Here is an 18,693-nt window from a genome sequence, read left to right as displayed (position 1 = left end):
TATCATAAAGTGCCACACCTCTTTGTATCTTGTCTTTGATGACATATTTGATGTAATCCTCTTGTACATGTAGATTAGGAATATCTTGTGAGACTTGGTGCATGGCTCCAGTTGAGACTTAGATTGCACACATTTGTGCATGGCTCCCATGGGACTTTGATTGTACCAGTATTTCTACCATTATGAATATATAGTTGATGCTCAAAGCAGGTTGTCTCCATGCTTGATCTTCATTTTGTTGCAGCGAGTGATTCACCATCATTGACATGGTACCTGGTTTTGTCACACTTTGACATTATTGGTGCAACATTGGCTCTCTTTCTTCCTATGGGGAGGTATTTTGGTCAACATCATTGGACCATCTTTGCAGGAGATTTTACATTGAGGGGGGGCTTCATGGTCTCTGCTTCTCTCTTGTTCATAATTAAGAGCATTGTGTGCTTTCATCATCTCTCCTTTTTTTTTGGGGGGGGGGGGGGTTCCCATGTGGTTTTTCTCTCTTTCTCCAGTTATGAGAGATTGCATTGGTTTGTGTACATTTGCATTTGCACATGGGTACCTAACATGGCCTTGTAGCTAGGACCCATTTTGCATTGCTTAGTTGCATTGTAGACTTAAGTGCATTCCCCTAAGTTGCACTTAAGGTGGGGTGTTAGTGTAATCATTTATTCATGTTGGATATTATTACACTTTACTTAAGTTTACTTAGGTACATGCATTTCATAGTAGTTTGGGTATGAGTCACTTGGGTGTTTGTGCCACAGTGAGATAGTGTGGTGTAGGAGATTTCCACCTTTTATGGTATGATCTCGTTGTTACTATATCATATCCACTTATTGTGGAGTGAGAATTTCACCTTCGGTGGGTGATCCACCTAATGTGGAATATTTTATTATTTCTCCTACCTACCCTTGCATCTCATTGAGCCACATGCCATCATTGTGTGCTCTCTTCTCTCTTATCCTTGTCTTATAAGCAAGCTTATCCTAGAAATTGTAAACAACAAAAATCTTGATGATCCAGTTGATCACATTTTGCATCATTGATACAAATATAGTTTATTGTTGTCACATTTTGTTCTCTCTTATTTGTGATTTCCATTGCCTCTTGATCTTGGAAAAATCTCACAGTTTCCTCCCCTTTATGCGATGGCCTAGAATGGTTAATCAAAGACTTTACTTGAACCATAGTCGGACATAATGGCATTCTTTAGTGGCAGCAATAAGGGAGTATCAAATTTCTAGGGGAACTCGAAGGCCTTGGTTCCTGACTATCATTCCTAGGAGGAGGCACAGTGCAAGACGTCGACCGGCTTGGGAATGATTCCTTTACTGATGGTGTTTGGTTTCCTATGGTTTTTTTGTCTACTCATCAGTGACCAGAAGCATGAAATTTACAACATTTTATAGTTTTATTTATGGGTTCTTTCAGTAGCTATACTTGGTCCTACACGGGGTGATTTTCTTAAGTATAAACCCATTGAAATACTTTTTGTTATAAGGCTAATGGATTTCATATTGTTTAAAAATGGTGGGGGAAGTATCTATATTTGAAGTCTTATCCCCTTGAAGGGGTTAGTGGCTTGTAGACTGACTAATATGCATAGCTTTTTGAAGCACTTATGTAAGAATTAGTTAGTAGTAGATAGTCTGTGAGAATATGAGCTTTTTTGGGTGATGATTAGGCCCACTATATGTAATGTTACTTTTATTTTCTTATATTTAATAAAAAATCAATATTACCGACCAAAAAAGAAAATAGGATTGTTCAAAATTTGAAGCCTTGGCAATTGAAAAAAACTAACTCAAAAGCTTTAAGGAATATTAAACATTACAATAATTAATACCTACACATCTTATTTCATAATCATTCCCCTAGAAAAAATATTTTGAATAATGGAAGAATATAAGTAAATGTACTTCAAAACAAATGATATGTGAACTAGTTATAAGAATTCCAATATTAAAATATGAATTTCCAATGGACCCAACTCTACAACCCAATCACTAATATCTATAGGACCATCTCTAACACATCCAATTTAATATCTTCATTTTTTATTTCTCTTGATTAATTGACAAACTCATCTCCTTTATGTTTAGTACCAAGATTATTGATAAAAAATTCAAGAAAAAAATAAATCATCTAGACTTAAGAATAGATTTTGAAGGCTTGCCCATCTAGACGAGAAAACCTTTTGGAGTAGAACTTTTGCAACTTGAATGTATTGAGTCCTCTCCTACCTTTTGATCCATAAATACTAAATAGTTAGCAAAATTAATTCTACAATTCCTTATTTTTTATAAAAATATTTAAAATTAATCATCTTATAAATTCACTTACAATTAATCACTAATATTATAATTTATTTAACTTTTGCAAATTTATTTTATAATTATTGATGTATTTTTGTACACTTCCATTTTAATTTTATCATATCAAAATGGTGGATAAAGAAGGGCTTGGAAAATGGATATTTCTATTGGTATTTTGGTATGGTTTTGTCATTGGTGTCAACACCTCCTAAATACACCTACTTTGGAGATCCAACAACATTCATTGGCAAGCAGTAATCTATGCAACAGTTACTGGTATATGATCAACCGGTAGGATATAATGTTCACCGGTACCTGGAATGAAATGAAAGATACTTGGTAATGTTGAAGACATCATGTGGAGACTTTATTTTGAAGTACTAATCATTGATATATTCTTATTTGCATATTTTCTTTTACCGACAAATAGGTCCAGGTTATCTAGGGTTACACCGGCAGGTTTATCTTTTCCAGATCAGCATGGCACGCTATGAAGATGATTTATTATTGATGTAAATGCATTAAGCCAACATGTTTAATCGATTATTGCATCAGATATTATTTGTAAAATGTTCTATTGTAATATCTTGTAGAGCTGACCTACTTAAATTGGTCTTAGGGTATGGTAAAAATGTAAGATCTTATTTGTAAGATCAAGTGTGGAATGCGAAAAAGATTTGAGTGAAGATATATGTGAGATCAAGCAGAGGCATACATGAAGACATCATCTGAAGGTGAAGTTAGGTTTTTCTAGAAGCATATCAGCATTACACCGGTACTAAATTCAGCATATGAAGATGCGATTTTGTATAGTACATTCTTATTGGATTTAACCATCCAACTGTAGTCAGTGTGACTCCCATTTGTGATTGAGTAGTGAGCTCTAGGCCGTTGGCCTTTCTGCATGTGCAGACCCCTCTTTGTACACTTACTATTTGCAGTAGTATCATCTGATTGTGGGTAAGGATTCCCACCGTTGTTTTTCCCCTTACAAGGTTTCCACGTACAAATATTAGTGTCATGTGTTGTGGATGACTTTGTGTTTATGTTTCATGCATTAATTCTTACCGGTATGGCAATTTACTGTTAACACTGTCTACCAACATACTTAACTGGTTTACCGGTATTAAGCATTAAGTTGGTTAATAAGTTTTTGGTTTGAATTTATTAGACAACTAATTCACCCCCCGCCCCTCTCAGTTGTCTCCAGGACCTAACAATTGGTATCAGAGCCTAGTCCTCTTTTTACAGAAGTTTAACAACTTGAGGAGATCCAATGTCTACTAATTATTTTAGAAAGGATAGTCCTAAACTTGATGGAACCAACTATGGGATATGGAAGGTCGAAATGGAGACACATCTGAATTGCATTGGTAAAGACATCTAGGAAGTTACCAAGAATGGTTATACTGTTGTTGTAGCTAGTTAGACTGCTCCAACTACTTTAGCTAAAGATGAAGAAAATGATTACAAAGCAAGAGAAGCACTCTTGAGCGCATTATCAGATCAACAAATCATGGGATTATCAGATAGATCTACTACTAAAGCTATTTGGGATCATTTGGAAACACTGAATGAAGGAGATTCCATAGTCAAAATTGCAAAACTTGAAAGCTTCCGAGTCAGGTATGAACATCTGAAAATGGAAGAAGATGAAAGGATTTCTTCTTTTATGGAAAGAGTAAATGAAATTGTTTCAGGTATCAAATGTTGTGGAGGAACCTTGAGTGAGGATGAGATTGTTTCAAAAATCTTAAGAGGTTTTCCACCGGCATATAAAATGAAGGTTACTGCTATAAATGAGTTGAGAACAATGCCTAATACATCAGTAACTAGGGATACATTGATTGGAAAACTTTCAGCTTTTGAAATTGAGGAATTTTGTCCTGTTGCTAATATAAAAACTAATTTGGCCTTCAAAGCATCAACATCATCTACTCCATCTTTTGACAAATTAGACTGGAGAGCCTTTTATGTAAGAGAACTTGAAGAAACTAGGAAGGAGAATGAAGAGCTTGAAGAACTTGAAGCACTATTTGCAAGAAAAATGCCAAAAGGCCCAATTGGAAGTAAGTATGAAGGTAAAGCACCCTTTAAATGTTTTAACTGCAATAAGATTGGTCATATGGCTTCAAGATGCCCTGATAGACATGCTAGACTAAGAGAAGAAGCTAGAAGAACATACAAACCTAATCTTGAATATCAAAGATAGAGATTTAAGAAAAACAAAGATAAAACTTGTTACATTGCTGATGAAGATGTGACTGATGATTCTGATGAGGATCCAGCAGACAATGGATGGGTCTTTGTTGCTATAACAGAAGATCAACCGGCACCTATTGCTCAACTGGTAGAACAAGCCCTAGTAGCTAAAGTTGAATCAAAGGATGAATGGATTATTGACTCAGGATGCTCACATCACATGACTGGAGACAAAGGTAAATTCTTGAACTTTCAAGAATACAATGGAGGTTTAGTAAGATTTGGAGATGACAAAGCCTGTTCAATCAAAGGTAAGGGTTCAATATCTCTTGATGGTAAACATAACACTGACAATGTCTACTATGTCGAAGGATTAAAACACAATCTTTTAAGTGTTGGTCAATTAGTTGAGAAAGGTTTTTAGTTACAATTTAAAAATGGAAAATGCAAAATCATGAATAGACCTGGTTTGGAAATTGCAACCGATAATCAGACTAGAGGTAATATCTTTCATTTGAATAATAGTGAAAAGCCATGCTTAATTGCACATATAGATGAAAGTTGGTTATGGCATAAAAGACTATGTCATGTAAATTTTGACTGCATGGTAAAAATCAGTACTTCTAAAGCAGTTAGAGATCTACCTAAAATTGTGAAACCTTAGAATACAGTTTGCAAGGAATGTCAATTTGGAAAACAAGTTAGAGCTAGTTTCAAAAGTATTCTAGAAAAATCCAATAATGCTCTTAATTTAATTCACACTGATTTATGTGGTCTAGTTAGAACTAAGAGCTTACAAGGTGATAGATATTTCATGCTAATTATTGATGATTATTCTAGAATGTGTTGGGTTACTTTTCTCAAAGAAAAATCAAAAGCACTTGGGAAGTTCAAACTATTCAAAGCAATGGTTGAAAATGAAACCAGTAAGAAAATCAAATGTTTAAGATCCGATCAAGGAGGAGAATTCACATCTAAAGATTTTAATACATTCAGTGAAGTGAATGGAATCAAAAGACAATTATCAGCACCTCGGACACCACAACAGAATGGAGTTGTTGAAAGGAAAAATAGAACTATCTTGGATGCAACAAGAAGTATGTTATCAGAAGCAAATCTACCACATGTGTACTAGAGAGAGGCAGTAAGCACTGCTATCTATGCATTCAACAAAGTTCACATCAAAGGTGAAACCGGTAAGACCCCTCATGAACTATGGTTTGGTAATATTCCTACTCTTAAGTACTTTAGAATTTTTGGAAGTAAATGTTATATTAGAAGAGATGAGTATATTGGCAAGTTTGATCCTAGAAGTGATGAAGGAATATTTCTTGGTTATTCATCTAAGAGCAAGGCATATAGATGTTTTAATAAAAGATTACAAAAAATTGTTGAGAGTACAAATGTAAAGATTGATGAACAATTTAGAGGAACTTCAAGATATATAGACTCTGAACTGGAAACATAAATTATGACAAATGAACCTACAATAAATCCACCGGTACATAATGATGATCCAGTTACTCCGGTATCATCAGAGGATTCCACAGTAATTGAAGAACTACAACAAACTAAGACACCCCAGTATGTAAGACTGAATCATTCTGAAGATCAGAAAATTGGAAGCAAATTTAAAGGAGTTATGACAAGAGGAAGATTGGCAAATGAAGAAGTATGTCTTATTTCTCAAATTGAACCATTAACTATCAATGAGGCATGTGAAGATAAACTTTGGATTAAAGCTATGGAAGAAGAATTAGGACAAATTGAGAAAAATAATACTTGGACATTAGTTCCCCGGCCTAAAAATAAAAATGTAATTGGAACCAAATGGGTATTTAGAAACAAACTTAATGAAGATGGTAAGGTTGTCAAAAATAAAGCAAGACTAGTGTGTAAGGGATATTCTTAGAAAGAAGGAGTTGATTACAATTAAACCTTTGTACCAGTAGCCAGAATTGAGGCAGTTAGATTATTCTTGGCCTTTGCAACTCACAAGGATTACAAAGTTTATCAAATGGATATCTTGAAGAGGAAGTCTATATTGAACAACCTGATGGATTTTCTTTGATAGATGACAATGATATGGTTTGCAGATTAAGAAAAGCTCTGTATGGATTAAAACAAGCCCCAAGAGCTTGGTATGCAAGATTGGATAAGTATCTTTTAAAGATTGGTTTTACTAAAGGAAATGCAGATAGCAATTTATATTACAAAGTAACTAATGATGACATCTTGATTATTGAAGTATTTGTTGATGATATAATCTTTGGAGGAGAAGATGAATTATGCAAAGAATTTTCTCTTGAAATGCAGCAAGAATTTGAAATGTCTATGATTGGAGAAATAAAATTCTTTTTAGGATTGCAGATTTTATAGACTGATAAAGGTATATTTTTTAGTCAATCTAAGTACTTGAAAGAACTACTTAAGAAATTTGGGATGGAGAACTCTAAACCAGTAAGCACACCTATGACTACAAATGACAAATTATCTCAAAGGGATGAATCTACACTTGTTAATCCAACTAGATACAAATCTATGATAGGAGGTTTATTGTATTTGACACAAAGATGACCTGATATTATGAATGCAGTATGTATAGTTTCTAGATTTCAGAGTAATCCTAAGGAAAATCATGAATCAGCAGTGAGAAGGATTTTTCGGTACTTACAAGGCACAACAAATCTTGGATTATGGTATCCTAAAGATGAAAATTTTGATCTATGTGCATATACAGATGCAAATTGGGCAGGAGGTGTGGATGATAGAAAAAGCACCACTGGAGGAGCATTCTTTCTTGGAAAAAGATTAGTTTCTTGGTTGAGTAAGAAACAGAGTTGTACATCTTTATCAACAGCAGAATCAGAATATGTTGCAGCAACAACAAACTATACACAGATACTTTGGCTTAAGCAAATGTTGAAAGACATAAAGGTAAAATGCAAGGAACCTATTACTATATACTATGATAACACTACAACAATTGATATATCTAAAAATCTGGTATTACATTCTAAAACAAAACATGTTTCTATCAAACTGAATTTTCTAAGGGAAAAAGTTGAAGAAAAGAGATAAAACTGGTTTATGTGAATACTAAAGAATAGCTTGTAGATATTTTCACAAAACCTTTGCCTAAGGAAACTTTTGAGTATCTCAGAGATCAGCTCGGAGTCATACCACCACCGGTAGTGACTTAGATAGTTGATGATTGTCATCAACCGACAGAATTAAATGGACAAATCTTTTATTCTAGTATTTGATGAGGAAGCTACTTCTCAGGGGGAGTAGTTGGTATATTAAATTGGTTGGTATAATGTATGAACTTGACCTTTTGTGACTTTGGCATTTGATGTCAAAGGGGGAGAGATATCTATGGAAAAACACATTATCCTTTTGGAAAGAAAAAGAGATTTTAAGGGAAAGTTTTTTTGAAAGATTGGTATTGTTACTCCTAGGGGGAGAAATGAAGATTGTTGGTTTTTGTATTTGGCATTTCTGTTTTGGCACTTTGATGGTTTTTCTATCTTGTGTTTCTATCAATGCCAAAGGGGGAGATTGTTGGTATTTTGGTATGGTTTTGTCATTGATGTCAACACCTACTTTAGAGATCCAGCAACATTCATCGGCAAGCAGTAATTTGTGCAACAGTTACTGGTATATGATCAACCAGTAGGATATAATGTTCACTGGTGCCTAGAATGACATGAAAGACACTTGGTAATGTTGAAGACATCATGTGGACACTTTATTTTGAAGTACTAATCATTGATACATTCTTATTTGCATATTTTCTTTTACCAGCAAATAGGTCCAAGTTATCTAGGGTTACACTGGATGGTTTATCTTTTCCAGATCAGCATGGCACGCTATGAAGATGATTTATTATTGATGTAAATGCATTAAACCGACATGTTTAATCAGTTATTGCATCAGATATTATTTGTAAAATGTTCTATTGTAATATCTTGTAGAGCCGACATACTAAAATTGGTCTTAGGGTATGGTATAAATGTAAGATCTTATTTGTAAGATCAAGTGTGGAATGCAAAAAAAAATTGAGTGAAGGTATATGCAAGATCAAGCAAAGGCATACACAAAGACATCTTCTGAAGGTGAAGTTAGGTTTTTGTAGAAGCATATCAGCATTACACCAGTACTAAATTCAGCATATGAAGATGCGATTTTGTACAGTACATTCTTATTGGATTTAACCATCCAACTGTAGTCAGTGTGACTCCCATTTGTGATTGAGCAATGAGCTCTAGGCTGTTGGCCTTTCTGCATGTGCAGACCCCTCTTTATACACTTACTATCTGTAGTAGTATCATCTAATTGTGGGTAAGGATTCCCACCGTGGTTTTTCCCCTTATAGGGTTTCCACATACAAATATTGGTGTCATGTGTTGTGGATGACTTTGTGTTTATGTTTCATGCATTAATTCTTACTAGTATGGCAATTTACTGTTAACACTATCTATCGGCATACTTAACTGGTTTACTGGTATTAAGCATTAAGTTGGTTAATAAGTTTTTGGTTTGAATTTATTAGACAACTGATTCACCCCCCCCTCTTAGTTGTCTCCGGGACCTAACAATTTCAATCATCTAGTTACTTGTAGATAGAAAACTAATAAGAAAACAAATCATCTTTACAAATAAACAATTTAATTAAAACTAGACAACTTTAAACATAAATAAAGCCCTTTGAAATATCTAAAATTAAATCTTTCAATATTCAAATATTATCAACAAGATTCATATTTTCTTTATACACTCTCTCATTGTGATGATGGTTCGAAGAGTATGATCTTAAATGTTGATACTAAAATCTTTTATAAAAATAAAATCCACAAATAACAAGTCACTATAATAGAATGTGAAAATCTAATATCATTAAAGAAAGTAAGATTATTAGGTAAATGATATAAAAATCTTGACTATAGGGGATGGCTAACAAAACATTTAGCATTTTGTTTTTGGGCCAGTAATCATCATCATAAACCATGTATTTTTTATAAGGAAGTTAAGTAGAAGAACAACTTCCTACACTAACCTTGAGAGGAGGATAATGCAAAAAGTTTTATAGATCGTTACAACAGTTACAAAAACTTAATAGAAATAATCAAAATATCATACATATCACAACATAGCAACACAATGATCTATGTAAGGAAAACCCTTTCGGGAGAAAAACCCCACATTCCAAAAGCAGCTCAATATATTACTCAACAATCAATAACATATTACAATATACTTTCAGAGAAAGCTCTTCACATGAGTACCACTAATCATATACTCAGAGGTAACTTAATCGCCATAAGACTCTTACACACAACCTCTATCTCACACACCTCATATATAGAGGATACAACACAAGAAACTATCAAATGGTATTACAAAACCATGGGCTAAAACCACCCAATAAAGGAGAGCTGACCTTATCTTTCTTCTAGATGCTCTATGATGTGTTAAAACACACATCAATATGTGTCCCTCCCTTTTACAACTCATTTATGTGTCCAATAAATTTTATATTTCCTATTTCAGGAGTACAAACTTGAGAATCGTGTGTCCTATTGATGAACCATTTGAAGCATTGGAAAGCTCGTGAAGTGCTCTATTGCCTTGTAAACAAATACGCCATTTATGCCCACTTATTAGGGTGCTTTGGGGCCTCTAAAGTACTCAAAATTAAATTTAAACTTTTCATTGCACCTCTCCAAAATGGAAACTTTAATATCTTTAAAACTAGCTATGATCTTCTGACGTAACTTTATCAAAATGATTATCTACCCAACTAGAAGCTTCAGGAAGAGTTTTGCACTATTTCATGCTCAAATGAAAACTTACTAAAATAGTAACCTCATGTAAATGCAAGGTTGAGACACCATTTTTACCAACATTCTCCCACTTGTCAAATGCCTTGCAAGAGCAAAGGGAGTATCAACACAATAAATCAATTGCTAGGGTCCATGAGGGCCATAGACTTCGAACACCATCTGAACTTCTCTATGCTCACAACCTTAATTAAAGAATTTGCAACATTCATCAAATTTTCTACCTTAACCAGCTTCACCCTTCCATCTTCAACCATGTATGATAAAATCGTACTAAACATCAATATGTTTGGTTCGGGCATGAAACATCGGGTTCTTAGCTAGGGAGACCGCACTCTAACTATTGCAATAAATTGTCACTACACCTTATTTTATTGCAATATCTAAACACGAACTCTTAAGCCAAATGGATTCTTTACAAGCATGAGTAGTTGCCATATACTCTACTTCAGTAGAGGACAAAACATACACAACTTGTCGCTTACTCATCCAACTAATTGCACCACCAAATAAAATAAACACTCAAGCACCGATGGATCTTTTGATAATACCCAACCTAAATCCACATAATCATGAATATCAAGGGAAGACACGTCTCCAACCAAATAACCATGATAACACAAATAATACTCTGAGGTACCCTTTAAATATCTAAAGACTCTTTTGACTATGTCCTAATGAACTCTACATCAACATATATCTAGAAAGAACTTCGACTACTTGGGCAATGTCTGGTCTAGTACAGATCATAACATACATCAAACTTCTAACTACACTCTGGTAAGGAACTTTTCTCATGTCTTCCATCTTTGATGGGGATGTAGGACAATTTGAAGTAGAATATTTCATTCCAACTACAAAAGGATCACATAATGGTCTAAAATCCTGCATGTTGAACCTCTACAAAACTAAATTCATATACTTCCTTTACATCCTAGCCATAGATTTCTATTCACTCTATCTCTTCTAATTTCCATCCCAAGAGTGTGCTTTGCAGCACCAAGATCTTTCATTTAAAATTTAGCAACAAGTTGAGACTTTGGTTCTGAAATCATACCTTTTCCTTTACCAATGAATAACATATCATCAACATACAATGCAATGTATAGGAAATGATCACCATCAGATTTATAATAAACACAATGATCTGATTTAGAATGCTCAAATCCCAAAATCAACACATATGTATCACATTTCTAGTACCACATCCCAGGACTTTTTTTTAGGCCATACTTTATAGACCAAATTACTTTTACCTTTCATCACATAGTGCTCCAACTGTGTCATATAAATATACTCCTCCAAATCACCATGAAGGAAAAAAGTTTTCACATCCATTTTCTCAACCTCTAAATCATAACTAGCAGCTATACAAAGAAAAAATCTAATGGATGTCATTTTTGCAATAGGAAAAAATATCTCACCATAATCAACACCCTCAACCTGAGAGTAGCCTTTTGCAACCAACCTTGCTTTATACTTCTCAATGCTTCCATCTAAACCAATATTTTTCTTGAACACTCATTTGCAACCAACAGGCTTCTGTCCTTTAGGCAAGGGCACAAGATCCCATGTTTCATTCTTTTTCAAAGCTGACATTTCTTCTTCCACAACAATCTTCTAGGATTTTCCATCATTCATACCTAAAGCCTCTTCTATAGATCTAGGTTCATCCACATTAGAATTCAAAGCAAAAATACATCTCCAATCATCATGTGAATACCTTTTAGTTGGTTGTCTATGTCTTGTAGACCTTCGAACAAGTTGAGTTGGAGGTTCTTCCTCCTCTTTTGAGGAATCGGAGCTAGATGAGCTCTCCTCAACTTCTTGCCTATTAAGTGGTCTTGATTCAACTCTTTCAGGTGTAGAAGGAAATTGAATCACATCTTTTTGTTTAGTTTATTCTGGCTGCAATGTAACAGAAGGAGAAAATAACACTTCTACTATGAATTACCTTTTATGCAACAGGGTCCCAAAGCTTGTATCATTTCACACCATAATTGTATCTGTTGAAGATACATTTCAGATCCTTGTTCTCCAACTTTGTTTTCTTCTCCTTTGGCATATGTGCATATGCCTCACAACCAAAAACTCCAAGATGTCTCAATAAAGGCTTGTGACCCGACCATGCTTCCATAGGCATTTTATCAACAAGGGCTGATGTAGGAGGCCTATTAATTAGGTAGCAAGTAGTTGCAATAACTTCAGCCCAAAACTTTTTGTCTAGACTAGCACGACTTAGCATACTCCTATCCTTCTCCACTAGTGTCTTGTTCATTCTTTCTACAACTCCATTCTGTTGTGGAGAATATGAAGTTGTCTTTTGTATATTAATGCCATAGTTTTTACATAATCTATCAAAATCATTAGAGAAAAATTCACTGCCATTATCAGACCTCAAACATTTAATTTTCTTTCCAATCTGCAACTCAGCCATTGCTTTAAATTCTTTAAATCGACTAAAAACTTTAGATTTACTCTTTATAAAATATACCCATGTACTACTAAAATCATCAATAAATGGAACATAATTTATGGATTTTCCAATCGAAAGAACATCTACAGGACCAAACACATTAGAATGAATAAGATCCAAAACACCACATGTTTTATGAGAACTCGAGTAAAATTGACTGCAATTTTGTTTTCTATAAATGCAACTCTCAAAGAAATCAAAGTCAAGATTACAATCTTTCAAACCTTCAACAAGAAATTTATTTTTCAAGTTCCTTAGACCCTTTTCTCCAATGTGGCCAAGCCTTTGGTGCCATAACATAGTCTTCTCTGGTGTAATATAACAAATTAGAATAAATTTGGATGTTTATAAATTTTGTGAAAGGTAAAAAATATTAACATTAAAGAAACAATTAAAAGTCTACTACTTTATAATACTTTATAAAGAAGAGGAAAATAAGTCCCTTTACAAATTTATTTATATTTTAAATTAGTAATTATAACAGTGAAATTTACATATTTACGCATTTTTTAGTTAAATTTTGTGGTATTTTATTTCTAAATTTACCTATTGAGTTTGTAACATGTGTGCTTTTGTTGGTTTGTTGTGATTATAGTATATGTGTCTTCACTAGACCATTAAGCTTGCAAATTCAACCAAATATGATAATACATTGGGGATTCAGAGCCTAGTAGTAGTATTAGCAATGAAGCCATTGGGTAGATATACCCTTATAAATGGGCTCTCTCAGCTTAAATCGGATTTTATAAATGAGTTAATCTCATCAAAAAAATTAGTATTAATATGTATTATATTTTATACATAATTATATATATACATAATATACTATAATTTATCGTATATATTTAATAAAATTTTTTTTTTTTAAAACACAACAAATTATTTTCTTCTAAATCAAATAAAATATGTAATATAGGTAAGTAATAATGTTAAATTATAAAAAAATGAATTATAACTATAATTTGAATATATAGACTATTAGGTCAACCAATCTTCTATCTAAAATGCATTCTCTTTAACGCTAACAACTTACCTTTGAAACAAAGATCTCCTAATACATCTTTATTAATAACAAATTCTCTCACATGAAACTTGAATTGAACTAAATTTACTAACTTGATATTTTTAAGTTGCTCGAAGCCAAGTTTTACAAATTTATAATTCAAAAAGAAAGCAATTTGAATGTCTTGTTTTAATTGTTTAATTTGACTTTGTCAAATTTTATGAATTATATGTAAATGATCTGATTAAGATCTCACAAGGAATTACACTTGAAAAGGAAAATATATGTGAATACAACCTACAACTCCACCACTGTTCAATTTCAAGTTTAAGTCAAATGAAAAAAATGATGATATACACTTCTAGTTCTTTACTACCATCCAATTATATAAATAATGATAACATAAAGAATTATAATAAAAATCTAATATATATGTTTAATTATTAAACCAATATAATAACTAAAAATAGTAAATATATTTAGATATCAAGCCTCTGCGTGTGACAAAGCATCTGAAAATTCATCAGATTCCCCTTCTTTGTTGCAATCTAATTGCAGGTCTGCACTTAAAGCCATTCAAATTGTATGTGCACCATTGAAACATTTTGAAAGGGGAATTTTTATCTGATATTATATTTTGAGATGCATCAATATAACATTATCTCTTCTCCCTCTCTCTATCTCCCCCTCTTTATGTCTCCCCATATCTCCTTCCCTCACTCCCTCCATATCCTCTTATAAATCTATTTATGTATACCTCTTTCCCCCTTTCTCTTCTAATATATCACTATTTCTCTCTTATTCTTCTCATGCATCTCTACATCTCCCTCTCTTTGTATCTTCCTCTCTCCATATCTATTTTTTATATCCACTTATATTTATTTGTATGTTTCTCTATTTTTCTCTCTATCTCTCCCCCCTCTCTTTATATCTCTACTTGTCTATCAATCTATCTCACCATCTATATATATATCTCTATATCTCCCTATCTCTCTTTTTCTTTTTATATATCCCTCTACCTCTCTCGATCAATCTTTACATCTATTTCTCTCTTCCTCTCCCCCTCTTCTTTTCCCCTCTTTCTCCCTCTCCTTTTTCATAGACCTGTATGTCTATATTTATTTTCCTCTCTATCTCTATATCCATATTTATTATTTCATCTCTCCCTCTATCTCTATCTCTCTTTATATCACTTCATATCTCTACGTTTATATTTATATCTCTTCCTTTTTTGGTATCCCATCAAAACAACATATGAAATAACCCATGACAAAATAATCTAGTCATAATAACCCAATGAAAAAATATCTTGGGGTAATAATATCCTATCTTCACAATAACCCTACTTTAAATTACTATGTAATCAAAACAACTCATGGTGGAAAGCAGAGCCGACATATGATAATCATTCACATTCAATAAGTGCATGTTATTAATCAGTGTTGATGAAGTCTCTAATGAGTGTGTGCTATTTTTATCAGTATATTGATGATGACTCCTCTTCAATCTTAAATAAGGCAAAAAGACAAGAAATTATTTGTTTTAAATGGTTACACATTTTTTCTTTATCGACAAAGAATGAATAAAATGATCTAGCATTGTACAAATTATTTTACAAATAAATGTTCAAGTTAGTGCCATGCTATGGTGGAAATAGAATCTAGTGAAGTGATAAGAAGTGCAGAACATAATCATGCTTCAAAACCTAAGATGATCACTGTCAAACACAAATTGAATGAAATGAAAGACATGGCATCCTCGACTCAAGATTCTACAATAAATATCATTGTTGGTTCATGTTCTAATATTTCATTACCCATAGTGGGAGGATTAATGTCAACCAGTGCATTGTCCAAAACGATTCAAAGAAAATAATTAATGTTTGAAGCACTACCACCAAATCCTCAAACATCAATAAATATTATCTTGTTGGAATCAATGAACACTGAGAGAGGGGGGTGGCGAAATAGTTTTTTATAATTAGCAAACTTATCAAGATGATTCTTAAACCACCAGATGCATGAGAAAGTAATCAAAGTGTAGAAACATAAAATGAACAACCACACAACCATAACACCAAGATTTTTTTGTGGAAACCCAGAAAGGGAAAAACCATGCTGAGATTGAGTACCCACAATATTGTTATACTATGGCCAGTAGTAGAACAATATTACAAAAGGGGAATGCACTTGCATTCAAGCTCACTGGTCAATTACAAAAGTGCTACAACCCAAAGGAAGGTTTCCTACCTTACAGGCTATTACAAGATGATTACAATGATAAATGAACTGAAGTGTAGCATCTAACTTTTTATTATTCTCCTTTCAAAGGTGCATTTGAGTATTTATATTCATTAATTATTTTTCATCCAAATACATTAATAGTTCACATATTTCAAACTATTAGGTGGATTACTCTGGGAATGGGTTTTATTTTTCAAACAAATAATATTTGATCTATTCATTCTATTTGGAAGTATTTTAAGGATGTGTGAGAATAAAAAGGAAAGAGATCGTCTATTTTTTGATTAAATTCTTATTAGTCATACAATGCCCATAATAGTAGTTAAATTATTATAAGTAAGACTAGTTTAATTTACTTAAAAGAATTGAAATATATATATATATATATATATATATATATATATATATATATATATATAAGAAAATAATTTATTATTGGAAATAACTAATTCCCTTGAGTAACTCAAGCTTAGTTGAACTAATCCCAAGTAGTCGAATCATTTAAGAAAATAATACTAGATAAATTTAAATAAACCTTCAAGCATTTAGTAAAAAATTTCAAGGGTAGTAACTTATTAATAGTTGGTTTCCCTTTTAAACAATGATATTAATTGTATCAAAGCAATTCTTTAGACTTGTTTAAGCCTTATCTCAATAAGTAGTATTCTTCTAAATTAATTAGATTCATTTCAAGTTTTAATATTTAATAGATTTTATTTCAAGGAAATAGTACTCTACAAAGTTATAGTTTTTCTTTCAAATATTTAGCATCTTACAAGTGCTAGATTTACTACTAAAAATTCATTCTTGGTGCAATTAGTATTTTTCAAGTATCGTAGTTTTCAAGCAATTAGTACTTTCATGTACTTAATTCAAGTTTTAAAATTAAATTATTGTCCTAGTTTTCTTGTCAAGCAAATATTACTTTGACTTAGCATTGTAGTAAATTTCATGCCTTTCATGTAGATCAAATTATTTTTATAATTATCAAGAAAATTGTTCATACATAGTTCCCTTTTAAGGAATTAGTAACTTACAAGTAAATTGTTTCAAGTATTTGATAGTAAATGGATTCTTTTTTCATATAATAGAGTTGATTTCATATTTTATAATTAGATAACTAAACAAGAGGAGATGAAACCAAAAATTAGCAGCGTTCGATATCTATGGTACCTCTGAGTCACGCTTACGAGTAATTTTGTCGTGTTGAACTACTACACTTAACACCTAATAAAGTTGCAACAACGGTGTGTGGCATCATCCCTATATATCACCGAGGAGAAATAAGGGTCATTTGGAAGTTAAAATCCAAGGGGCGAGTAATCTCCCTTGGATCGATAACCTTAAAAGATAAATTTTAAATGAACTAACATTTGTTTAGTTAAAGTTTAGAAAACCCCATTAGGGTTGGGTTGTGTATGTTGATTTTGGAAATTTTTTTATCTTGATGGAAGCTTCTTGAATGATAATGCATCAAGGGCAACATAAATAATAAGAAATAGGACTTAGTTATTTTAGGCCACGAGTGGAAGACCACCTTAAGTCTTTTTGCTATAGAGCTACCATTGTGGGTAGCAACCACAGAGAAACTATCTGGGACATTGACCCTAGAAAGGGTTGCATACCCACTAAATAGTTTACATTAAACCATAATTAGAAACTATAACTACATATTTCATGCCTTGATCTCGTGCGGAAATGAGTATGTAGGCAGTCTAGGAATGGAGTTGCCCCTAGTACTCAAGCATTTGGGGATGGGGATTAGGATTTGGTTAAGGATGTGTTTTTGCTTTTTTCAATAGATGCCTACCCCATTTGGGTAGATGCCTATCCTGAATTGGATAGATGAAACCCCCTATCCCATATGAATAGATTCCTAACCTGTATGGTTATATTCCTATCCCGGTTGGATGGATGCCTATCTTCTTTGGATAGATGTACCTAAGTATGCAATTGAATCAGACACAAGTAAGAATAAGTAAAAAAAAGAATTGGTCAAATTTTTTTGGTTCAGCTAAGTGGGTCATTACATGAAGGAGGGTAACTCTTTGGGTTATTGTATCATTTTATTTATTGTCTTTATTATCTATAGCATGTTCATTTATTCTCTAATATACCTTTTTATCTATCTTATCAATGATCATGTCTATATGTTATTTATGGAGGTGGAAACACCAAAGTGGGGTTTTGACTTGTTAGATGGAGCCTAATCAGAATCAGAGGTTAATGTTTCCCCACTTTTATTGGCACAATTTCCCCCCAAATTATTCAATGGGGGTTTGGGGGCAATGCCCCCAAGGCAGGTCAAGGTGAAGCGCCCCTTGCAAGGTTTAGGGGCAAGCTCAAACGAATTTTACTATTTAATAAAGGCATCGGGAGTTAGTTTTTTGTTGGCTAACATATACTAACCCTATTTTTGTAACTAACACAAGTCTTGATAAAACAGCTAAGGGTTAGGGTTTTGTCGAGTTTTTGTAGCATTTTGCAATGGTATTGAGTTGCAAGGGATTGTTAGTTGTAATTGGTTTGATTTGCTGGATAATAATGTTGGACTCTATGTTTGGTGGATGTAGCCTGAGTTTGGGTGAACCACGTTAAAAATTGTCTCTTC

Source organism: Cryptomeria japonica, chromosome 5, assembly GCF_030272615.1.
Source record: "Cryptomeria japonica chromosome 5, Sugi_1.0, whole genome shotgun sequence".
NCBI lineage: Eukaryota > Viridiplantae > Streptophyta > Pinopsida > Cupressales > Cupressaceae > Cryptomeria > Cryptomeria japonica.
Note: the sequence above shows the minus strand (reverse complement) of the source record.